We start from the raw sequence: 27,070 nt of genomic DNA, 5'->3' as shown, positions 1-27,070 counted from the left end.
AATTCTTAGTAAACAATGCAAGAACTTTCTCTTCTTTCCATTTAAAAATCCACTTGTAACCCACTCAGTATCTATTGAGGAAAATTTATATTTATGTACACAGGTTGCAATCCTCAAGCTTGGCCCAAATAAACTCTCTACTTATATTAATTTTTCCTCAGCTTCTTTCCTTCAGGTTGGTATACCCAGCCATTATTTCAACTTCTCATACCTTCCCTAGTAGGGCGCTGAATTTTAGCATAGGAGACCTGTAAAGACTGTGCGAGAAATCTTTTGGAATTCAGCTACCTTAACAGTTATAATTGTACCTATTGTTAATAAAATCTCTCAGCAGCAGGAGATGAGAGGCTTTTAAATGCTATTGTGGAGGCCTTTGGGTTTTCACATGTTCTATAATAAAGAGTGACTGAAAGAATATCTGTGACATCTAGTTTGTGTTTATTATTAAGTCTTCTGTTTGCTTGCTTACCTGTTATTTAGTTGTTCCATCTCTTATTAAAAATTAAGTATGGCTGGCCGTGTTAGCTCATGAATGTAATCCCAGGACTTTGGGAGGCCAAAATGGGCAGATCAATTGAGCTCACAAGTTTGAGACTATCCTGGGCAACATGGTAAAACCCCATCTCTACAAAAAATACAAAAATTAGCTGGGCCTGGTGGTGCATGCCTGTAGTCCCAGCTACTTGGGAGGCTGAGGTGGGAGGATGGCTTTAGCCCAGGAGGCAGAGGTCGCAGTGAGCAGAGATTGTACCACTGCATTCCCAATAAGTATGATGGCATTGAGGATTACTAGTAATTTTCTATTTTCTCCCTCAATTTTGTCAATCTTTGCCTGAAATATTTTAGGACTCTGTCACTGTATTTATATATGTTTATAAGTGTTAACTTTTTTGTTTTAAAGTCTATTTTTTCTGAAATAGCTACTCCAGTTTTCTTATAATTGCTGTTTACATAATAGATTTGTAATCATCCAACAGGTTCTTTCTGCCTGCTTCACAAAGTCAATCCACTGAGCCCATAGCATTGCAGTAGAGAAATAGTTTAATTAATGCAAGGCTGGTCCACATGGAAAAACTGGAATTATAACTCAAATCAATCTCCCTAATGGCACATAGGCTAGGGTTTTTATGGGCAATTTGGTGAGCAGGGGACTAGGGAATGAGTATTGCTGATTGGTTGGGGGTGCAAAACCAGGAGGGTAGAAAATGGTCCTAATGCACTGAGACCACTTCTGGGTGGGGTCAAAGGATCCACTGAGTCATGAATCATGAGTCCAGAATGCATAAGTCTGAGAAACACCTCAAAATAACCGGTATTGGGTTCCACAATAATGATATTTACAAGAGCAATTGAGAAGGTCACAATCTTGTGACCTCTGCCCACATAACCCCTGAAGAGTAAGAGATTATAGAAAACTATGCCTACATCTTAGCACAGTTCACGTACCTTTCATAATCCCATTTTTGTGGTCTTTGTCTTTTTTATTTTATTTTATTTTGATGCAGTTTCTCTCGTCATCCAGGCTGGAGTGCAATGGTGCAATTTCAGCTCATTGCAACCTCTGCCTCTCAGGTTCTAATGATTCTCCTGCCTCAGCCCCCTAAGTAGGTGGGATTACAGGCATGCACCACCATGCCCAGCTAATTTTGTATTTTTAGTAGGACAGGCTTTCACCATGTTGGTCAGGCTGGTCTTGAACTCCTGACCTCAGGTGATCTGCCTGCCTCAGCCTCCCAAAGTGCTTGGACTGTAGGCATGAGCCACCACACCCACCCTCATTAGTCTTACAAAGGTAGTTTTCAATTCCTGGGCAAGGAAGGGGTTAGTTTTGGGGCTATTATCATCCTTGCTTCCAAGTCAAACTATAAATTAAATTCCTCACAAAGTTACATTGGTCTGTGCCCAGGAAAATCCAAAGACAGCTTGGAGGTCAGAAGCAAGATGAAATCAGCTAAGTCAAACTTCTCTTACTATCATAGTTTTGCAAAGGTGGTTTCAGATACTTTCTACTCTTTTCAACCATTTGTATCATCAAAACTTAAGTGTGTCTCTGGTAGACACCATATAGTTGGATCTTGTTTCTTCCAGTCTGACAATTTCTGCCTTTAATTTGATTTTTAATCCATTTACATTTTTTAATTAAAAAATATTTTAGATTCAGGGAGTACATGTGCTTCTTTGTTACTTAGGTATTAAGTGCATAATGGTGAGAGTTGGGCCTCTTCTGTACCTATCACCCAGATATTGAACATTGTATCCATCCATTTATATTTAATGCTATTAATATTGTTGATTTACATCTGCCAGTTTACTTTTTGTTTTCTATATGGCCCCATGTCTTTTTGTTCCTCTATTCTTCTTTTATTGCTTTCTTTTTCATTAGTGAATATTTGCTAGTGCTATATTTTAACTCCTTTAGTGATTGTTTTTCACTATTTTTTTGTTATTTTCATAGTAGCTTCTCTAGAGTTTACCTTATACATCTTGACATATAAGACTCTAGTTCATATCTATACTAATTTAATTCTCAGAAGATACAAAAATTTTTCTTATATATAACTTTATGTCTTCTTTTATTGTTATATGTATTTTTTCTATATATGTCACAAATTCAGCAATAGATTGTTATAATTACTAGCTTATGTAATTTTATGTCTATTGAAGAAGCTAAGAAAAGAAAGGACTTCAAATATATATTTATGTAGTAATATTTTTCTTCTCATTTATCATTTCTGGCTCTATTTGTTCTTTTGACTTCAACTTACCATCTTAAGTCGTCCTTTTTAAATACAGTTTTGATTCTACTTAACTCCTTTATGCTTTAGTTGTCAAATATATTACATTTCCATGCCATAGAACCAACAATATGCTTGTATACATTTGTTTCATACAAGTGGTTTCAAAATTAGTCAAGAAAAGAAGCAAAATATGCATTTATACTCTTTTATAATCACATAATTACTACCAATATAGTTTGTTTGTCTATGTGGATTTTAATTTTCACCTGTCTTTATGTGAATTTATCCTGAAAACCTTTCCTTAGCATTTCTTGTGACACATGCCCATTAGTACTGGGATGAATTTTCTCAATTTTTTGCTTCTCTGGGAATACTTTTATTTCACCTTCATTTTTGAACAATAGTTTTGCTGGATACAAGATTTTTATTGATTGTTTGTGTTTCCAGGATTTTGAATATGTCATCTCATGCCTTGTGGTCCCCATTGTTTCTGACTAGAAGTCAGCTATTAATCTCATTGGGATTCCCATGTCCTTAAAGAGTAGTCTTTCCCTTACTGCTTTCAGAATTTTCTCCTTTGATATTCAACATTTTTACTATGATGCAGCTGGGTGTTGATTTCTTTGGATTTATCCTACTTGGAGCTCACTGATCTTCTTGAGTGCATAGATTTGTGTCTTTCATCAAATTTGGAAAATTTTCAGCTACTATCCTCAAATAATTATCTCTGCCTCTTTTCTCTTCTGTCCTTCTGGTACTACTGTTATTCATATTTTGGTAGATGTAAAGTTCTCCCACAGTGTCTTCTAGTTTCTGTCTGATTTTCAAATTGGGTATTCTCTATCAGTCTGTCTCCAAGTTAGTTGACACTTTCTGCTAGATCCCTCTAATTAATTTTCATTTTAATTATTACAGTTTCAGCTTTATATTTTACATTTGTTACTTTTTTATAATTTTTATTTCTTTATTGATACCTTCCATTTGCTGAGAAATTGTCTTCATATTTTTCTTTACTTCCTTAATAAGAGTTTCCTTTGGTTCTTTGACATATTTATGATGACTACATTGAAGAAATTTTATTATCTGTTACCTGATCCTTCTGACAGGTAGTTTCTTTTGCTTGATTTGTTTTTTCCTGTGTATGGGTCATGTGTTCTATTTCTTTGCCTATCTCATAACTTTGGTTGAAAACTGGATATTTTAGGTAATAGAGCTACTTTGGGTGCTTGTTTTGGTTGTTGTTTGCTTGCTTCGTGAAATGGTTAGTCTACGTTAGTAACTTACATTTCATCCACAACATGAAGCCTTTGGTGTCATTCATTTGAAGGTACCACCTTCATCATGTGTGCCATCATCCTGGGACGAGATGTTTAAGCAAGGCTCTCTTTACCTGTTTCTTTCCTGAATATCCCTTACCATTGTTATCAAGCTATCTGCTTCATTTGATAATACACCCCATCCACTAAACTCCACTAACTACAGGCCAATTGCTCTATTATTTTTTTTTGTTTTTGTTTTTGTTTTTACAATGCCCTAAAGCATAAACTACTTGAGTGTGATCTAATTAAATTTGTTATTTTTGAAACCAGTGTTTTATTTTGACCCCAGGGAGCACTTTTCTTGGCTGTCTCTTTCTCTGGTTCTCTCTAAGAAATAACTTGCTTGTGATTTAGCTTATTGCTCTTATTAAGAGGAGCTATTGTTTTAGAAACAGCCCTTAGGCTTGAACTTCTTCATATTTGGATTCAAATAATGTCAGTTCATTTGGGTAGAGCTACAGACCTCTCTTTTTCTATTCACTGTCTTTCTCCTTAGGCAACCTCTCTGGTCACTAATTTAGGCAATAAGCCTTTGGTTGTCTCTGCAGCCTCTTTTAGTGTAGAATCTCTGCCCAATGTATCAATTGAAGCAAGGGCAGCTGGAGGTCCTTCTATTCTTGGTCTGCCTGCCTGGGATGGAACCTCTGTCCTATGAAGATGGGCTTGGTTGGGGGGAAAGGGATCCCCAGCCTTTCCTTGCACTCAACAGGAATTTTATCTTTTTAACTTGGAATTGGAAGAGATGAAAAGTGCTAGAACCTTGTCCTCCTATTGAGATACTGTAATCCTTGATTGGAAGATGAAGGGAGAGCAACTTCTCCCTTTGCTTCATCCACCTATAATGGAACTTCCTCTACGCTGAGCTGGGGATGGTCTGGAGAGGGAGGATTGTGGATCAAAGGCTACTGACTGGCTGTTCTTAATGGGTTTTGGTAAATCTTCTTTCTTGAGAAAATATTTATTTGCTTTATTCCCTTAGGACACTTTACAGAGAGTTTAATTGATTGGAATTTTTTTATTGTTTTGCTGACTTTGTTTTTCTGGAGAGTGGGTCCATGGAACTTTTTACGTTGTCATCCGGAAGTGGAATTCACTGATGTGTTATTTTTTAACATCATTCTAAGATAGCATAAGGAAAATTCAGTGACCTTCTGGAAGGCTTGCATACTAGCTTGCACTAAAAAATATTCACAGTTGGCTTTGTAGAATGGAATGTTACTTTTGTAACTCCATCTATCTTCATTACCCCATGGCTAATTAAAAATAAAGCCTTATTTTGCCACTATTTCTGGTTCTCTCTGTAAAAACACAGGTATTTGTGTCAAGACCACTGCTTATTGCCCCCACAATTGTGTTTTCTGTGTTCTCATTGCTCTGTCCACCCAGTGCTGATGAAAAAGTGGAAAGAATATTTCTTATTCCCCACTCTAGGCCACACTTTGACACAGAAGTGGGCACTCTACTTGTACTCTCTGTGTAACACAAAGCCTTCAACAGTATGCCTCTATAATCTGTGCCTGATGTCCCCCTTTTCACATACACAGACCTCTGACTTCATGTAGCTAGGTCTGGAAACCAGTGTGTGAGACAGATAGCACTGGATCCACAAAATATAAACTCCTCCTTTTGTGTCTTTGCACACAAAAGACCTCAGTAAAAACCTTTACTGGAATCTCTTCATGATGGCTCACGTACCAGTTTATAAAATATGCATCATATTTTTGCCTGTCTTCCAACAGAGATTCAAGCTTTTCCTAAAGCAACAGTTGGAAAAATATGGTCTCTGGGATAAATCTGGCTTACCAACTGTTTTGGTACAGTCTGTAAGTTAAGATGGTTTCTGTAGATGAATATTTGATCATAGAGAATGCTAATTTTCAACCTAAAGTAAGTGACATGCTATTTCCCCCAAATAATTTTACTATTCTCATTAGATTTGTATTACAAAATAAGTTGTACTTTCATTATTGTATTTTGAATTTTATCAATAAAAATTTTGTGGAAATTTATTTTCACACATTATATACCTTATATATTATCCTGAATTTGTCCTATTGGTCCAAAAAGCCTAACATATTTATTATCTGTTACTTTAAAGAAAAATTTTTCCAACTCCTATCCTAAAGGATGCCCAAGAGAATATTAGTCTGAAGAATGCTAGAGAAGAGTACAAAAGTTGTGAAAATTGGCACACTCTTGGACAGGATATTGTATCCCAGATCTGGGGGATAAGACAGAGTTAGTGACAAAGCTGAAAGGCCCAATAGCACAGCTACAGATTTGCAACAGATGTGGTCAATTTACTTCTTTCCTGACCAGATGGAGGCTATAAAGTAGGAAGCAAGACAACCTTCTTTGTATTCCCTGGTTCTTTACACTGTCAACACATAAACTCCAAGAAATGGCAGGCACCTTACTTTCTTCAGGGCAAAACACTTTCAGTGAATTTTTATTAGCCTAATTCTCACCCATATGCATGGCTAATCCACAGTGCAATGTTTTTATGCCTCAACCACCTGCACGGTAGCATGATATGTTTACATCAGAGGCAGTAGGATGTGGTAGAAACTTTGCAAGGTACGAAAAAGGAACTTAAACCTTATCTTGTCACTTTACAGTTGAGTGGCTTAATCTCTATCAAATTACTTAATTTAACAAGTCCTCAGCTTTCTTTGCTATAAAATGGAAATTCTAATATGCAAACACTTCCAAGGCTGCTATTCAAAACATTTAATAACCAATGTAGCACAGGCACTGGTGAATCAGAAAATATATTGGCCATGAAGAGTGGGTGGAGCCATACAAACCAGACTTATAAATTATGTAGGAACTTAATGAGAGATTGTCATGTATTCGTCAGAGTCTAAAATATAAGTGCATTTTTTGCTGTTGTTAAAATGACACAATTTCCTACCTTAACTAAGTGTACTGTATTTTTTATATAGCAATGTGCTTATAGTGTCAGATAAGATCTGACATATGATGAGGATATGGGCTCCCTTGAAATAAATAACTATAAATGACCCTCAAGACTGACATGACTGGAAAATATTATTTTTTTATCCAATAACCAAAATTGGCAGTGAGATTATTGCTAAAAGTAATATAATTAAAAATTCTTAGGTCTTGAAAAATATCTAGTTTGCATGAAAGAGTTGTGTTGAATTTAACAGACTTTACCCAAGCTCAGACCATGAGGAGAAAACTCTCAGACAGAAACACATCTGTTATTTCTCTATATTTTGATCTGTATACTCTATTTTATTTGTTGAAATGAATATATGTTGTAGGTAGAATGTTTGTGTGTCCCCAAAATTTATATATTGAAATCTTAATCCCAGTGTGGCAGTATTAGGAGATTAGGAGATGAGGTCTGTGGGAGGTCTTTACGTCATGAGGATGGAGCCCCCATGAATGGGATTAGTGCCCATATGAAATGGACCTCCGAGAGCCAGCTCACTTTTTTTCTACCATGTGAGAGTATAGTGAGAAGTTGGCAGTCTGCAACCTAGAAGGGGCCCCTCACCAGAACATGACCATGCTGGCACCCTGATCTCTGACTTTCAGCCTCCAGAACTGTAAGAAATAAATTTTTATCTTTTATCAGCCACCCAGTGTATGGTACTTTGTCATATCATCATGAAATAAGACAATATACAACATTTCTTAGTGTCTGTGACTAGAAGAGAGACCAATGAAATTATTTATCCTGATTAGGTCCAAGATGACATAAAATAGAAATGATTTATTGACTATGTGTACAAATACCAGGCATTGTATGAACTGGTTTACACATATTCATGTAATTGTTATGACAGTTCTATCAGATAGTATATTGAACACCTTTCAATCACCAATTTACACTCTTTTGGTCTCCATTGTCCAATATTACATAACTGTATTAACCAGTTCTGCATATATGTTCCTATCAGCTTCACACTGTATAAATAATAGAACTTAGTCTCTGGCCACACACACCATTTGTTTTTAATCCCAAACCCCAAAACTTCCCTTTTAATGCCCTAGAGTAGGACACCAAAGCAACCTGCTCAGTTCTTACATATGCAACCCAGAAATTACAAGGAGTAACTGCAAGGCAAATATTCTTTTAAAGAAAATTAGAAGGTGATAAATGCTTTCCTCCTATTCTTCCAAGATCACAGTCTTAAAATGTTTTTCATATGGCTGCTTAGACAGTACTGCAGAATTAAGTAACCAGTAGCATGTAGCAATATCTAACTCGATGTACTTTGTAAAACTCCATCTTCTTTCCTGCTTAACCCCTAATGTCACCTAATCACACTTCCTGGGCCATACTTTCCAATAAACCTCTTACACATATCACAAAGGAGCCTTTGTCCGAGGATCAGCTTTCTAGGGAACTTATTACTAACTCAGGTGTTATCAAATGTGGCCCGAGACAGTAGACCCTCAAGATAGAATTTTGGACCATGAACACTCCCCAGTCAGAGAGCAATAAGAGATTCCTATTCATGCTGGCAATTGAGATGAGGATTACATTGGAATTCAGTAAAAATAAGAATTACTAAGACTCTTGCCTGTGGTTGTCTAGGATAAGGTATAAGCAGAAGGTAAGGCCTTGGGTTATGTGATGGTTGTGGTCCATTAATGTTTTGTGGAGCTAACAATAATTATAATTGTAGAACAAGCTGATTTTATTTGTTGAAAGTTTAAAGAAAAAAATAGAATCATAGCAGCCAACTTAAACTCAAAGCATGCTGTGAAAGTCAGAGATCCTCTATGGCAGCTTGAAAAAGACATTAAACTGCAGCTGCAGGGGAGATTGTGCTGAAAATCAGGCTTCTCCCTAATCTAATTATAAAGATGGCAGAGCATTAAAGGGTAGCAAATGCAAGCTTCAACAGATGTCCTATACCACAGTCAGGAACCCAGCAGGACAGAAGTGCAATTCTGTGGCCTGGGAAGAGGACATTCAATGGATAAGCCTGAGATTCTTTTTTATTTTGTTATTGAAGTATAGTTTATATATAATAAAATCCATCCCTTCTAAGTGTACAGGTCAATGAGCTTTGACAAATTCACATGCTTATACAACCACCAACACAATCAAGATCCAAAATACTTTCATTACCCTACAAAGTTCCCTCACGACCCTTGGAAGTCAATCTCTTACCCTCACCTTTAGCCTCTGGCAACTACTGATCTGTTTTTAAATTCATCTTTGTTTTGCATTTTCCAGGATGTGACATAAATGGAATTATACAGTACAGGGTTTTATTAAAAAAAAAAAAAAAAAAAAAAAAAAAACCTGTATGCTTTCATTTAACATAATACTTTTCAGATTCATTGTTTTTGTTATAATACTAACAGTTTTTTCCTTTTAATTGCTAAATAACTTTCCATGTATATATCACAATTTGTTTATGCATTAACCTGAGGCTGAGAATCTGGAACACCCCCCGATTTCCCTGGACTTGAATTCATGCTAGCAAGAGAATCCTCTTACCAGAGAATCATTTCCTCACCTAGAGATGCTGTGTGATTAAGTGGACACCAAGGCAAAGCGTGAAATTAAAGTCTCTGCTTTAGGAAGAAATAGCATATACACCAAAGGAATAATAGAATCTGAGTGTGTCAGAGAAACTCCCCCTCCCCTACTAAAGATGTTTGTTCCCTAATCCCTGATATCTATGAATATTACATGCCTAAAGGACTTTGCAGCTGTGATTAATAACCTTAAAAATGGGGGTACTATCCTGGACTGGTCCAATCTAATCACACAAGTCATTAATGGTAGAAGAGAAAGGCAGAAGAGTGGGTCCAAAGAGATGTGACCAGAGAAGGACTCAATTCATTTTTGCTGGCTGTAAAAAGGGAGAAACTGAGCCACAAGCCAAGGAATGCAACAACATTTAAAAGCTGGAAACAGCCCTCATTTTACAACCAGTAAGAAAACAGGGTCCTTTGTTCTATAATTGCAGGGAACTAAATCCACCAACAAATATGCAGGAAGCAGATTCTCCCCTGAAGCCTCCAGAAAGACTCAACCTGCTAACAACTTGATTTTGTCCAATGAGACTTACAACTTATAGTGAATTCTGACCTACACAAATGTAAGATAATAAAGCTGTGCTGTTTTAAGTCACTAAATTTGTAGTTATTTGTTATAGCACAAGTAGAAAACTAATATTTCCTGCCATGTATATTAGCAAGGATTGGGAGAACAAAGTGTTAAAAGTGTGTCTTGAGGGTGTTAATATGGGGCAGAAAGTGGAGCAAAAAATAAGGCCAGATAGTGAGAATGTATTAACATCAGATGGCGCATTCATATAAGACTTGGAGTCACTATTCTGCCAAGATGTCTGAATTGTAGCCTAATACTATACTAGGACCATACCTTACAATTTGGCATAATGATGGCCAACAGAAACTGAGATATAGATGCCAAGACTTCCTTAAGAAAGGGTTAGAAAGCTAAGAGTTAGGGATATCAGGAAGAATTTATTGATTATGTCAGAAGAAGAGATCTGGGACAGTTATGTGTTGATATGTGTATAAACCTATACAACTAACACTATAATCAAGAAACTGAAAATATCTATAAAACCCCAAAGTTTTCTCAGGCTCCTTCATAATCACTTCCCTTCTCTATTCCCAGGTAGTCATTGATCTGCTTTTTGTGTCTATAGATTAGTATGCACTTTTTAGAATTTTATATAAATGAAAACATATATAGTATATGCTTTGAATATGTGGCTTCTCACTTCACATAATTACTTGGAGATTCTTCCATGATGTTGTGTATATCAGTAGTTTATTTCTTTCATTGCTGAGTATCACTGGATGTATATACAAGAGTTTATTTATTTACTTAATGTTTGGACATCAAGCTGTTACTAAGTTTTAGATACTTACAGAGTTGCTATAAATATTTGTATCCAAGTCTCTGTGTGGACATAGTCTTTCATTTCTCTTTGGTAAATATCTAAAGTGGAATGGTTGGATCATATTGTAGAAGTATGCTTAATTTTTTAAGATATTTTCTAATGTGGCATACAATTTCACATCTCCACCAGCAGTGTATAAGAGTTCCAGTTCCGGCCGGGCGCGGTGGCTCAAGCCTGTAATCCCAGCACTTTGGGAGGCCGAGGCGGGTGGATCACGAGGTCAAGAGATCGAGACCATCCTGGTCAACATGGTGAAACCCCGTCTCTACTAAATATACAAAAAATTAGCTGGGCATAGTGGTGCGTGTCTGTAATCCCAGCTACTCAGGAGGCTGAGGCAGGAGAATTGCTTGAACCCAGGAGGCGGAGGTTGCGGTGAGCCGAGATCACGCCATTGCACTCCAGCCTGGGTAACGAGAGCGAAACTCCGCCTCAAAAAAAAAAAAAAAAAAAAGAGTTCCAGTTCCTCCACATACTCACCAATGTTAGATATGGTTGTTTTTAATTTTAACCATTTTGATAGGTGTACAGTGCTATCTCTTTGTATTTAAAATTGGTCGTTCATCTTGCAGGCTTGCTAAATTTACTTAGTTTTAGTATCTCTTTTTGTAGATTCAACTGATTTTCTATATAAATGACTATGTTATCTGTTAATAATGGCAATTCTTTGATAATGTAAATGAATTTTTAATTCTGTAGTTGGCAAATTTTGAAACTTCAAATGGAGGTCACAGTGAATTTTATGTATTTCATCTTGACCATTTAGTCACAACCACTCTGATTGAAGCAGGGCCAGCCACAAAAAACAGACCTCTCGGACACTGAACTAGAAGGGAAGGCGTGATTTATTTCGGCTGGGAGCAAGGCGGCATAGCTGCCTAATAGCCAAGCTCCTCCAACAAAGAGAAACCCTGCCTTTATATAGGCTTACAATTCTAGATATTACACGTTAAAGGGTCTTGGGTTTACAGCTTTAGAAATTACATGTGAAAGGGTCTTGGTCCATGGAGTAGGCATGGGGTAAGTGGCATAGGTGGGGGTTTGATCTTAGGTAAAAACAATGCCTTCTAGAAAGATTCTCCCATACCATGCCTGCTATCTATAGGAGGGTGATTAAAGTGGTACCCAGTCTGCCAGCCTTTACTTCTATCGAAATGCAGTGTGGAAGTCGAGGGGGAGGTGGACTTAGATGCTTAGGTCTCCTTCCTCAAAATAATGCACACAGTAGGCACCCAATAAATAAATACCTTATGACTTTCTGAAAGGGTGTGTTGTCATATAAACTAAGGTTAATGGCTTAAAAACACTTATGAAAAAGGAGGAAGAGAAAAAATAATTTTAACGGCTCTTCAATTAATATAAAACAAAACCTTGTCTCTTTTTCTTTTTAATGAAAAAGTGAGAGATAACCTCAGAGAGCTGTCACCAGATTTAGCAAGGTATACACTGGCTAATGTATACTAATGCCTTTACATTCAGCGTAACTTTAATTGTCATTGGCTTTCCAAAAATGTATTTGGTTTCTGTGTGGACTCTCCCATTTGCAGAGGATATTAATTTTTAAATCTTCATCCTACAGTAGTGATGCACACTGTATATTTAGTGTATAAATGCCTAGAAAATCATTTTTGGTTTTCCTGTTATCCCAATTGCATCTTGGTCAGTTTTCTGGATGATTAACTCTAGAAGTCTCTGCTGAGTAGATGAAGTGCTAGGTTTGTGAAGTAGACAACTAAACTAAACTCTCCAATCTACTGAAATACTTTGGCCCAAATAAACTAAAATACTAGTTTCTAGGAATTTTATATTGTCTCACACTTTGAATATGTTTAATCCTCTCATTTAACTTTTACAGGATATACTATGTATAAAATATTTATTTTAATAGACTTTGTTTTAGAGAAATTTAAGTTTTACAGCAAAACTGAGCAAAAAGTAGAGTTCCCCTATGCTCCAAGCCCCTACACATACACAACCTCCCCCTCAATACCCCACACCACAGCGGTACATTTGTTACAACTGATAAACTTGCACTGACACATCATTACCATCCAAAGCCCACAGTTCAATTAGGGTTCACTCTTGGTGTTACACATTTTATGGGTTTTATTAAATATGTAACCACAGATATCTGTCATTATAGTATCATACAGAATAGTTTCACTGCCCTAAAAATGTACTGTGCTCTGCCTATTCATCCCTCCCCATCTCCTGACTCCTGGAAACCACTGGTCTTTTTGCCATTTCCATAGTTTTTCCTTTTGCAGAATGTCATATAATTGGAATCATAGTATATGTAGCCTCTTCAGATTAGCTTCTTTCACTTAGTAATATGCATTTAAGGTTCCTCTACATCTTTGCATGAATTGATAGTTCATCTTTTTTGTAGTGCTCAATAATATTCCATTGTCTAGATGTATCTCAGTTTACTTATCCAGTAGTTCATTTTCTATTGTTGAATAGTATTTCATAAAAGTTTATGCTGATAGCCAGTCTGGAGGGAGGCAGTCTTCCCCACAAGGTCATCCCACAAGCCAAGCCTTTTCTTTTTGTTCTCTGATTCCCTACAGTGTTGTTTTTGTACATTCAGATAGTTCACCCCCACTATGCCCACATACCAGCCCATGGGAAAGAAGAAAGAAACTCATAACACAAATAGTTTCCTTTTAAACTGATGTTGTGAAAAATGATGGATGGATGGATGGACAAATAGATCTACTACTGAAAATAAGAAGAGGTTAGATTTTATATAACAATTAGCAGATAACACACCACATGACAGGTAGATTCAAGCAATTTTCACAAATTACAAAGCACACAAAATTATGGGCCCTATAAATTCAAGTCAGTTTTAATAAGATGTGGAAATATTGAAACTTGCTAGCAGAGGCAGTGTAGAATAATACAATATTTCTCATATTTTCTAAACTCAGAGTTTCTCAAAGTGTGGTTCATTCTAAGTACAAGTAAGAAAGTGACTATCATATGAGGTCTTTGGATACATTGATGTTTCATTTCAGCAGCTATCTCTATTTAGTGGCTATCTTATTTTTATGTCAAGCTATCCTAGTTTTCCATTTGTAGCAATGATATAGTTTCATTTAAAAATATACTTAACCAAAAGCAATAATCATATTTCAATAAAGTGTCAAGCAAAAATAATACAAATATGAGATTTACCTGATAAAAATGACTAAGGTGGACTCAAATGACTTAATATGTATTCCTTAGATTGACACAAAAACTTCAATCTCTCTTTGTTAAAATTTTTAAATAAATATGAATGAAGCAAATGAATTCTGTTTTAGTCTGCATGTTTACCTACTTTCAAGTTGTTATACACCACCACACACTGAGATTCTTATGCAGCCCTATAACAAGATGTAGCACCTCATTGAGAACCATCAGCCAGATGAATAAACATTGAAACATTTGCATTGAGCTCCTTTCCTGAAATGACCATTTACTGGTTATGATACTGAGCCTCAGTTCCCTCATCTACAAATGGGATACTAAAAAAAGAAATAGAAAAAAAAAAGAGAGAGAGAGAAACAAATGGGATAGTAACACCTAAACTCTCCCAGATTTAAGGAGGAGACAGTTCAGCTAAAATCAAATATAAATGAATCTGCAAATATAAGAAATCCATTCAGCAATAGTAAAAACAATCTGGCTCTCAGTGACGTCGTTTTAGTCAAAGTGTTCCCACTGTGAATTTGACCACTGTCATGGTGAAAAGCCAATCAGTGGTGGACATGGAAAGAAACAGCCATGGGAACCCATGGTCAAGGCGTCAGAATCTGGTTCAGAAGATGACCACGACACCCAAGGGAAATTTTACTGACCTCAAGGGCAAAATTGATCCAAAAAATACAAAGGCTTGTTACTGAATATTACCCTAATAAATGTCTCTTTAGGGAAATAGTCTGAGGAAAATGTGGCATCCAGCATTCCCTCCTCTTTCCTAATTTATAAATTAGCAATTTATAAATGCTATATAGCATAATATGCACTATTAGCATAACTAGTTTAAGAGAAAATGCTAGATGCTACGTAGCATTTATAAATTTATAAATGCTATATAGCATTTATAAGTTGCTATTCTAAACATTTTCTAAATTTATTGCTATTCAAACATACATACATGTACACACTATCTTTTAGGTATTTTTTTCTATTATAAGAATTATGTCATCCTTCTCTCTTACAGTATAAAAAAGAAGAGATTAATGCTCAGAATTCAAATGCCTTGTTCAGGGTCATATAGGAAGGCAACAATTGTAATGTCTACTATATTAATAGGCACTCAACATTTGTTTATTTGATAATGCATGAATTAACAAATAAGTTAAATATTAAGAAAACTGAGAGATTTCTGCTCTTAAAATGAGTCTATTTTATGCCACTATATTCTTCTTCCATTTTCATTGAGTCACAATTCCATCAAGTAGTTAAAAGAAGCAAATATGGTAGCTTATATAGTAGGAGTATTTGCTGATGGCTTATGTCCCTGCCATATTAAATGCATAGTTTCCAAATTATTTTATAATTTCTGCTTTCTGCCTCAGAATGACCACTTAGACCACTACAAGTTGTTCTCCAGTAGAACCCTGCCTACTTCAACTGCCAATATTCATATCACATTTAACCCACAGGCCCCTCATAGGATCAAAAACAGGATGTTTACATTAAGCAACATGTATGATGTAAAAGCTTTCATATAAATTACTCGAAAGCATTCATGACTATAAATGTCTCTAACCTTTGATCTGTGACTTTTTATTAATAGATCTCCACTTTTAAGAACTCCAAGATTTCTTCCAATGAGGAGGCACAAATCCGTGGTCATGAATAATGTGGGGAGCTCTGTTTTTAATTCAGACTCCTCCCTGCCACAGAGCTTTCAGGTTATGTACACAGAGCCCAGCAGCCAATGAGACTTACTTCTTTAGGAGAAGAGGTAATGGATGCATATGGCTCAGCACCAGTTCTGTATTCACTATCTCCACCTACCTAGTTGTACAGTTCCAGAGATGGTTGCTATGTCCACTTGGAAGAATTGAAATCAGAAGAATGATGTGGAGGATTATAGGGGAAAAACAGTGAATTCATTTAAAATTGGAATGACTTTTTGTGCTCTTTACATTTTATTTTGTGTGTGAATCTTATTAGATTTCTATCGTGCTCTCCTCAGTTGATTCTCAAAGTAGTCATAAGTTTCAATACAAATGTTCCTATTACTTGCTCTATAATGCCTAGAATTTTGTCTCTCTTGACTTCTAGGTGCCATGAGAGTATGTATGGAGTTCAACAATCCCCTCAAAGTATCTGAATTTGGAGCTGATTGAATGATCAATTAATTTTCATGTTAGGCAGTCCTTCTAACCCACTCCACTACCACCTTTCCAATTAGTATGCATTTGACAAAGAATTCAGCCTTCTTTCTGAATGTCAATTAACTAGAGAAACTCAATTTTCATAGAAAAATCTATCATTAAAATAATGCCAAAAATTTTACCAAAATATTTCTATGCTAGACAGTTTGGTCCTGAGGTACAAAGATAAATAAGAGATAATCTTTATATTAAAGAATTCACAGTTGGGAAGAGAGATAGACAGTAAATCCTACTGAAACCTCTGGTGTTAAGAACTATGATAGAGGTGAGCTGGAGGTTAAAACGAGGCATAGACAGTGCCCCCCGACTCAAACCAAGACAATTATCAGAGAAAGGACCCTAGGGACCTTGATATCCAATGTTCATGACTCTTCCTACATGATCAGTTTTGAACTTTAACCAAGAAAGCAAACAAACAAAAACTTTGACATTAATAGCAGACAAAAAAAAAATCATTAAGCATTAAAGCCAATTTTAGAACTGATAGCCTTTCCAATAATTTTTCCCTTTTCATTTAAGATTCTACTTAGGCCAGATTTCCAAGAATAATTTTGCAGTCCTTTCAGTTTTCCAAAATTTCTTTTTGTTTGAATCAGTAAAAGACTTCTGAACTCCCTAAATGTAGGGGTAGAGAGAGGAGAAGTCAATTCTCTTCCCAGTTTCAGTAGATACCAACAGGCCCTAACTGAAAACAAATTTGTGGGAAATGCTCTTCCAAGGCAAATATGTTTTCCTGCCCTCCTCCCACATTCTGGGACATGAAGCAGCTGGACTTCCTTCGCTGGGACACTTTGGGATAACTGAGTCATCCCCACCACTGCTCCAGATAGTCTCATTCAACTAGTGATGGCATCAGCAGGATTCTCATTCTAGTAGCTGGTCTGCAGAAAGAACTCCAAGGTGAAACCTGGCTAGTCTCTGAGATGGAAAGCTCTTTGGGAAAGTAACCAATGATCCACTGTCACAACAAAATCGGTAAGTTATAAGTCATAATTTTTAAGATGCATAAAAAATTGTTTGCTGTCACTGATGTTTTGCAGGTGCGTATTTTATCATTATGAACAGGAACCGTATTTCTTGATGGGCTATGAAACCCATAGCACAGGAAAGGCAGGACACCAGTGTTACCAACGAGTCATTTTTCCTCACATTTGTAACCACAGGGACTGTTTTAAATTTCTCAACTAGATTTAATGTCCAGAACTACCATTTAGTCAACTATCTATGCTTAAATATTTTAAATCTGTTTCCTTACCTGTTAAATGGCAATCATATTCTCTGCCTTCACAAGGCTTTTGTGAATATTAAATGATATTTTGTAAAGATTAAATGAGATAATATTGAATGGATAAATAAGTTTTTCTAAGAGTCTGAGGTTAGCACTTGCTAAACTATAAAACATGACGTAAATTATTATAATATTATTAATGTAAATAAGTTATCATTATTTACATAACTGTTTGTTAAAAGCTTTGTTCCATTATAAATTAAGATGCTGATTTAAAGGCTAGAAAGTATAAAGGAAAAGATTATCTCTTACCTGTGATCCATTGCTTTGGGAGGCTGAGGTGCGATGATAGCTTGAGGCCAGGAGTTTGAGACCAGCCTAGTCAACACAGTGAGACCCCCCATCTCTATAAAGTAAAAAATAAAAAAAAGAAAAAAAGATTACCTTGACTTCATAAAAATTTAAAGTAAAAATTTTTAGTTATATATAAATATAATTATATATAAAGCTAAGATATAAATAACAAATAGTATGCAGTATGTGTCAAAATTTTTACCTCTATGTATATAATAACACATATGGTTGACTTATAGTAACATATAGAAATAAAATTATTTACAAAAATATTCAAGATTTTTATAATCATAGAAATGATGAGAGTAAAATATAGAGTTTTTAATCACTGTGGCAAAACTTTAAAAATGGATAACACACTAAGCAGCAAGTGTATGGAAGAAACATATTCTCAAATCCTACTCATAGGAAGAAATTAGTACAGCTTTTCACAAGGGCAATTGGTAAAATATATATCAGAATTTAAATGTGCATACCCTGGGATATATCAAGTCAATTTCTAGAAATTATCTTAAAACAATTAGACAAGTTAAACAAAATGTACACAAGACATTATTACAGCATTATTTAAAATGTAGAAAAATGAGAAGCAGTCAATACTAGTGAGCTTTATCAAAGCACTAGTTATATACATTTTTGTATAATCATGTAATGAAATATGCAGCTATTATATCTATATGATTCCATATGTATTGACATTTATGATATATGAAGACATTCCTTGTCTTAATTATTACATGGTATATTTATGGCATATTAACAAAAATAGTTAAAAATTGTATGTGACATTAAATTGATTAAGTTAATGAAACTATTGTAATTTAGCATGATAGACACCAAGATGTTAAAAATAATTATTGATATTGTTAAAATGAGTTTTAATAAGTCTATATTACTTTTATTGTAATAAGAATTTTTTTTTTTGAAGGGGTAATTTTTTCCTATCTCTGCTGTTTACTCAACTGAAATAGACATTTTATCTTTACAGTAAATTACCTTTTCCTCTCCTGATCCTATCCTTTCTCTGGCTGCTTGTTGCATTTATTGCTCAGTGATACTATGATCCAATGTCATTAAAAGTACTCTTCATCATAGTGCTTGTGACATCACAAAGTCTGGACTTTTCTGAATTGAGGTCATAATTCTCCTGACTCAAAAAGAGAAATTCCCCTATAAAATATTTCTCCTTACCATCTTATTTTTTCAGGTGCCTTGAGATATAATTGGCAAATTAAAAATTGTATATATTTAAGACATATCATGTGATTTTGATATAAATATATCATATATAATGATGCCTGCAATCGAGTTAGCATTATACTCAATAGTGAAAAGTCTGAAGTTATTCCTGTAAGATCAGGAACAAAACAAGGATGTGCACTCTCACCACTTCTATTCAGTATAGTGCTGGAAGTTCTAGCCAGAGCAATTAGGCAAGAAAAAAAATCAATGAAAATGCACCCAAGTTGGAAAGAAAGAGGTAAATGTCAGTTTGCCAATAACGTGATCTTATATAGAGAAAATCCTTAAAAATCCCCCCCAAAAAAGTCTTAGAACTAATAAACCAATTCAGTAAAGTTGTGGAATACAAAATCAATGGAAAAGTCAGTTGCATTTCTATACATAAAATGAACTATCTGCAAAGGAGTTTTTAAAAATGTTATTTACAATAACAACAAAAAGAAGAAAATATTTAGGAATAAATTTAGCCATGGAGATGAAACATCTGTATACTGAAAACTGTAAAACTTTGATGAAAGAAATAGAAACATTCATGAGAAATAAATAGAAATATGTTTCATGTTCATAAATTGGAAGAATTACTATTATTAAAACGTCCATACTACCCAAAGAAACCTACAGATTCAATGCAAACCCTATGAAAATTCCACTGACATTTTTTACAGAAATAGAAAAAAACATTCCAAAATTTGTGTGGGACCACAAAAGACTCCTTAATAAGTTTGCAGAAGAAACACTTGGAGGAAAAGAAGAAGATAATTAAAAGGAGAAAACATATAAAGCTTTTTATATGGGAATTGATGATGTATTGCTTTATTTTATTAATCAAAATGCCAGTAGCATGGGTGGGTAAGGTGAGTGCATACAGGTGACCCCACGTAGCACGTATTTGCATCTGAAAGAAAAGCACATTTGGAAAACAAGTCTTTATTTTCCAGAAATGGAAGCGTCCTATTGAGTAACCATTTTGTGGCTCACCTGTAGAAATACTTTGCTTTAAGAACACAGACAAGATTATACATAACAATTAGCTCAAGAAAGTTCCTTGAGATACAGAGAAGAAAGGTGACTGTTTATACAGTAAACAGAAAAAACACAGAGCGAAAGTGAAGGAGGTGTGCTGATTCTAAACGTTTTTATTGATGTTTTCTAGAAATCCATTTTCAGCTTTCTTCTTCTCTCATTTACACACGCCCAAGTGTCTCACTTACTTTTGTTGCTTCAGTGCTTAGCTAAGAAATAGGTTTGCATAAAATGAACCTACTTCAATACACATAGTAAAAAAAAAAAAAAAAAAGGAATTCACAGAAGAAAGAAATTGTGGCTCCCATTAAGGGGCACTATTGTTGAGCACTTACAAATGGGAAGTATTTCCTAGTCCTGGTCAGAAATGCGGACGGTATTACAAATACGTAGAAATAAACAAATATATAGAAAGATAAGAGAAGAAAAAAGACAAAGTTTAGAGAAACCCAATACATTCATTTAACTAAAGTAAGAAATACATGTTACATTTCTATATAGGAGATGATGCCAGAAGGATAAACTAGGGCTAGATTTATAGGGTTCTTGAATGACAAATTAAGAATCTAAGACAAGAAAAATATAAACCATTATAGTCATAATATTACATTGAAATTTCTTTGCCTCGTTTTCTAATTGTATTTTCCCCTTGATTTTATCATATAATTGTTTCTGATATTGTTTCTGCAAAACTGGTGGTGATTATATTTTTGGAAAAGCGAAAAATGTAAAAAAACCATCATTAATTCAACAAGAAAAGTGCTGTCACTTTTAATCTCTTTAATTACACCGAATGAGAGGCATTACTAGAAGATTTGGCAGCATATAGAAAAATGACCATTCAGAGTTAGAGAAATAAATCCAAATAATACACAATTTACAGGGAAATTTTCCAAATTTTTCCAATAAGAATAGGCATGACCCATTCTTTGCCCAGGCATGTTGACCATTACCGTCAAAATCCATTTGCAATGGGAGTAAATTTTCAGGAACTGAACAGTTTGCCAGTGAAGGCTTAATGACCAGAGGTCTCAGAAAACTTGGCAACAAAATGCTGAGTACTCTGAGTATGGGGAAGAAAAGCTTTAATTAGTGGTCATCAAAGCTCTAAGTAAAGGTCAGCTTACCTACTCAGCCAGTGTCCTCTTTGAAGTAGAACTATTACTGGACCGCTGATTTCCCGAAAAGCCCTGCAAGCAGGTGGCTATGTTTCGCATGCTAATTTGCACTGCCTCTCCCCTTGTGTGATAAATAGTCCGCCATGTAGAAGATGCTGAGCTTGAGCACGGACCCATACGCTTTAAAACTCACACGGTTTAAAGCGTCCACTACAACAGTCTCCTGATCCTAAACTAATTGGACTCAGTGCTGAAATGTGCCAAAATTGTTCGAATGTTCTGCTTTTCTGCTTTTAAATTGCTCCCATTGTTTTGTGGCTCAAATAATTTTATTTCACTTAATCTGACTTCTGGCTAGAGGAGATTAGGCTATTCTCCCTACAGATAATCAATTCCTTGTCGGATAGACAAGCCTGTAGGATCAATGGAATGAATATAGGAACAGAAGTGTTTTTAGGAGGACTGGATTGGCTACACACTATGCTAGGAAGGTTTGCATAATTCTCTTGTTCCAAATCTTTCTTCATCAGCTTGACATTCCATCCTTAGAAATGAATTTACTTAAGTAAAAGTTTTTTTTTTGTTGTTTTTCTTTTCTTTCTTTCTTTCTTTCTTTTTTTTTTTTTTTTTTTTTTTTGAGACAGAGTCTCGCTCTGTTGCCCAGGCTAGAGTACAGTGGCGCGATTGTGGCTCACTACACCCTCTGCCTCCTGAGTTCAAGTGATTCTTGTGCTTCAGCCTCCCTAGTAGCTAGGATTATATGCACCCACCACCACACCTGACTGATTTTTATGTTTTTAGTAGAACTGGGGTTTTGCCATGTTGGCCAGGCTGGTCTTGAACTCCTGAGCTCAAGTGATTTGTTGGCCTTGGCCTCCCAAAGTACTGGAATTACAGGCATGAGCCACCATGCCTGGTTAAAAGTTTTCCATTCTTTAGGATACCTCTACTAACAATGGAAATACCTCTGAAAGCACCTCTTAAGGGAAATGGGATACAGGTTCGATGACTGGTTTGGAGCAGGGAGATAATAACAGAAAAGAAAAAAAGAGTATTAGAACGACAAAAGCACAATTTTTCTTCTCAAAATTCTGTGAGAGAGTGTGATGAATGTTCTGTTCCTAATTGAATCTTCTCCCCCTCAATAATTTAGGCTCCTAACATCCCTTTAATTTTTATAATCCAGCCTCACCTAAAAAGAATCCTATCAAAAGTAATAAGAACATCATAATGATGTGAAGAAAATCAGGACATGATATTTGAAGCATATTTAGGTTACGGTCAAGCAACTGGAAACTTTCATGTGACTTTCTCGAAGTCAAGTTAGGGCTGGGAAGATAGGAATGCAAGTGATGCCATGTGTGATCATTAGGTGTATTATCATTTACACACACACTTAGCTTAAGTAGCCAATTATTAGCTCACAGTCATGTAGCTCAGAAGTAAAGGTATGATTGACTGAGTTCCCTACTTAAGGCCTCGCAAGGATGAAATCAGAAATCAAGGTGTTGGCCATGGCTTTTATCTAGAAGGTCTGGGGAAGAAGCCACTGTGAAGCACATTCAGATTGCCAGAATTCAGTTCCTTATGGTTGTCCCCATTTCTCACTGTCTCGGCCAGCTGCTACTCTCATCTCACAGATGCAGCCTGCATTCCTCTTCATATGGCCTCCTCCCCATCTTCAAGTCAGCAATGGCATTTCAAATCCCTTTCATGCTTCTAACATTTCCAAATTGTACCTTTTGCTACTCTCCAGAGAAAACGCTTTTACAGGGCATAGCTTGGGCTCATGTTACCTATGGGCCATATTCTACATAACACAATCACAGCAGTGATGTCTCATCATATTCACAGGCTGCACCCATACTCAAGGGGGAAGGTATTATACAAGACTGAGGATCTTTAGGAGTCATTTTTAGAGTTCTGCCTACCACACTATGTATCTTACTTGTTAAGATTTAACAGGCTGGAGCTTCACTATTCCCTAAACTGAATTCGCACTACTAGAAATGCTATCATGGATCCCAAACAAGGGAAGTTCAAGTACTGTTTTACCGAAACTTGAAGTCAGATTCATTGATGTCTTCCACTTGCAGGTTTTTATCTTCCTAGGTTCTGAGGCAGTTCTGACTGCAGCAAGATAATAATGGGCATCTTACTTTTTTATCTGTTTGGGTCAACACTAGTCTTATTGCATAGCAGTGGCATATTTGGTGTGAGTCCTAATAACCTAGTAATAGCCCAGCAACAGCCCTTTCCTATCTTCTCCCAAATTAGTGTGGTTCACATGGCAGGGCTTTACTTCCAGCTTTTATTTCAGACTTCTGTCTTTCTCTCCTCAAGGAAGTGAGGCCACCTGTAGATCACAACCCATTAGACTGCCTCTCAGACACTCTGCAGCTCTTTCTGGAGGCTAGATTCTGCTCCCTGCTCTCCTAACTAAGCAATGAAAGGCAACCTGTAAACGAGTGACTGATTAAAATTTTAACTTCAATGTTAGGTATACCACCTGGCATTAAATATAACCTGCTGCCTGGAGTCCGATTTTCTAGCCCAATTAACTAGATGGAAAATTTTGAGTATTTTACTTTTTTTTAGTTGATTGAGGTATAATTAACAAATAAAATGGAATGTTTTCAAGATGAGCAATGTGATGTTATACATATACACTGATTACCAAAGTCAAGCTAATTAACATATCTATCACCTCACAAAGTTACCATTGTGTGTGTGTATGGTGACACACTTAAGATTTACTCTCTTAGCAAATTTCTAGTACACAATACAGTATTATTAACTATCGTCACCATGCTGTACATTAGCTCTCCAAAACTTATTCATTCTGTATAACTGAACTTTTTCCCCTAACCAACATCTCCCCATTTTCTCCACCACACAGCCCCTGGGAATTCTACTCAGCTTCTATGAGTTCAAGGTTTTTAGATTTCACATTTTATATTATTGATGTCACACTTCATGTCTTTTTATGTTGTGTATCCATTAACAAATTATAGTGGCTGTAGTTATTTTTAATACTTTCGTCTTTTATCTTTTATGCTAGGTTTAAAATTTTCACACCACCATGCTGCATAAGAATATTCTTAATTTGACTTATACTTACCTTTACCAACACATTTTATACTTTTGTATGTTTTCATGTTACTATTTAGTATCCTTTCATTTCAACTTAAAGAACTTCTTGTTGCATTTCTTGTAAGGCAGGTATCGTGGTGATAAACTCACATAACTTTCATTTGTGTGGAAAAGTATTGATCTTTCTTTCATTTTTAAAGGACAGCTTTTCTGCATATAGTATTTTTATTGTCAGTTTTTTTCTTTCAGCACTTTGAATATATTATCCCACTCTCTCCTGGCCTGCAAAGTTTCAGGTAAGAAAGCTACTGATAGTCTTATAAAAGTTATTTGGTACGTGATGAGTCACTTTTCCCTTGTTGCTATCAAAATTCTCCTTGACTTGATAATTTGATTTTAATGTGCCTCAGTGTAATCTTCTTTAGGTTTATCCTCTTTGAGAATTTTTAAGATCCATAAACCAGAATGTCTATACTCCTTCCAAGATTTGGGGAGTTTTCAGTCATTACTTCTTTAAATAAGCTTCCTTCTCTTGTCTCTCTTTTTCTTCTTTGACTTCCTTAAGTGACCCATTTGATGATGTCCCATAAATTGTGTAGGCTTTCTTCACTTTTTAAATTATTTTTACTTTTTTCTGCACTGGCAGGATAATTTTAAATGTCCTATTTTTGAGATCACAGATTCTTCCTTTTGTTTCATTGAGGTTACTGTTGAAATTTTCTATTACATTTTCAAAACTTAATTCATCATATTTTCAGCTCCAAAATTTCTGTTAGGTTCTTTTTCACACTTTTTATTTTTTGTTGGACTTCTAGTCTTTTTTTCCTGGTTTCGTTGAGTTGTCTATCTGTGTTATCTTGTAGCTTACTGAACTTCCTTAAAACAATTACTTTGGCTTCTTTATCAGATAATTCATATATCTCCACTTCTTTTGAATCGGCTACTAGAAATTATTTTGTTCTTTTGTAGTGTCATGTTTCCTAAATTTTACATGTTCCTTAACGTATTGCATTGCTATCTCACATTTGAAGGAGGAGTCACATTCTCCAGTTTAACTCACTGGCTTCAGAAAAGAAAGATCTTCATCAGTCATTCTGGTTAGGGATTCTTGGAGTCTCTCAGGTATTTTTTATGGATGCACTCATTCCACTCTTTTTCTTCCCTCTTTAGAGAAAAGTCTTATATGTCTTATCATGATCCTATAAATCTCGGTTAAGTGCCAAGAGCCTTCTGTTTATTTTCTTAAGGGGAGTGCCCAGAAGTGTTCAAATTGTTTTCTTCCAAAGCACAGAAAACCAGGACGCTCATAGTCTTCCCAAGATTTACAGAGTTTTCAGTTACTAAATGTTTAAATAAGCATTCTGCCCTTTTTCCTCTCTCTTCTCTTACCTGAGACTCCTATAATGGGTATTTTATTTTACTTGATGGTGACTCTGGTAGAGTTGAACTGGCTGGCTGTATATGCTTGTGCATAACCTTCAGAGGCATGTGTACACCATCTGTGGGGGAATACTGGATGATGGCTGTGGGTTGGGCATGCAGAATGCTAGGGGTTTTCATGGGCTAGTTGCGGGGTGATCCACAGGTAATGTGCCTTACAATGTTTATGGGCAGGCTTTTTGCTGGAGTCTGTGAAGGAACTAGTAGAAACCACTGCTCTTGAATTTCTCACTTGGGTTACTGGGATTCCTTCAAATCTTTTCACTGCTCCTAGCAGCCCCTAGCCATGCCAAGCCCCTCAGTATTCTGGGTGGAATGAGAAAGAAATGAACTTTTTGGGAAGCATCCTGCACAAATGAGGAAGCTGGGTCCTCACTACACTCTCACTGTTCCCCATGGAAAAAGTCACAGGCTGAGGGAGTCTCTCTTGGCAATGATCTGTGCTACTTTGAAGGAGACATAAGGTGGGTAAAGTGAAACTGTTTTTGCCCTCTTCAGTGCATCTATTCTCTGGTTTTTTTTTTTCTCTAACAAGAATCTTGGTCCTTTCTTCTGACTCCTGATCTTCTTTAAAGGTACTGTTTTCTGTGGGTAGTTGCTAAAACCCGTGTTTCTATGGAAGGCATGAGGGCTAAAAAAAATTCCTCTTTTACCATCTTGCTGACATCCTACCTATGAATCTTTTGAGTATAAATACTCGTTGGAACTGAAAAATGCATCATGCATACTGAACACTCCAACTTGAACTATCCATTTTCTCTCACAAGGATCAGATGTCTGATTCATGGTTAACCCCCAAGATTCCATCAAGCTTCCTTCCCTTCCTTATTGGTTGATCTATACTGGAAAGTCAAGCCTGCCAAGAGTAGAATTGGATTTCAGTTCTGAGAATTAGAACTGGGTAATATCCATAGTGAAGAGGCAAGAAGAGAGGACAAAGAAATAAATAAAAAGGCAACCAGAGAGACAAAGGTAAAGAATGAGGTCACTGTCTTCTCATGAAAAACTAAAGGGGAAGAGGATCGGTAGTGTAGAATGTGATGATAGAAGAAGCCATTTGGTTTGAAGATTGTTGAATTCAATAACTACATTAACTATTCTTGGAGAGAAAGGGGGAATAATATTTTTCTAATGTCAATATATTGGAGAGAACAAATAATTGTTACTGACAGCACTCTAGGAGAAGAAAA

At 35.8% G+C, this 27,070-nt stretch overlaps 2 long non-coding RNA genes across 3 annotated transcripts in view; one reads left to right on the top strand and one right to left on the bottom strand.

Annotated features, from left to right (window-relative positions):
- Positions 1-27,070, bottom strand: part of LOC135278053 (uncharacterized) — a 323,037-nt gene that overhangs the window by 150,836 nt on the left and 145,131 nt on the right. The window contains exon 2 of the long non-coding RNA XR_010345616.1: positions 17,923-18,016. This is a non-coding gene — a long non-coding RNA (uncharacterized LOC135278053). The remainder of the gene's footprint in view (positions 1-17,922; positions 18,017-27,070) is intronic.
- LOC105726858 (uncharacterized) overlaps positions 1-27,070 on the top strand; it is a 36,852-nt gene that overhangs the window by 472 nt on the left and 9,310 nt on the right. For both annotated transcript variants that reach the window (XR_010345615.1, XR_001109646.2), the window contains exons 2-3: positions 16,270-17,357; positions 24,690-24,736. This is a non-coding gene — a long non-coding RNA (uncharacterized LOC105726858). The remainder of the gene's footprint in view (positions 1-16,269; positions 17,358-24,689; positions 24,737-27,070) is intronic.

Source organism: Aotus nancymaae, unplaced genomic scaffold (genome assembly GCF_030222135.1).
Source record: "Aotus nancymaae isolate 86718 unplaced genomic scaffold, 86718_ANA_hifiasm-v0.15.2.pri h1tg000036l, whole genome shotgun sequence".
In the NCBI taxonomy this organism is placed as follows: Eukaryota; Metazoa; Chordata; class Mammalia; order Primates; family Aotidae; genus Aotus; species Aotus nancymaae.
The sequence above is the reverse complement of the archived record's forward strand: the minus strand, read 5'-3'. Positions and strand labels throughout refer to the sequence as shown.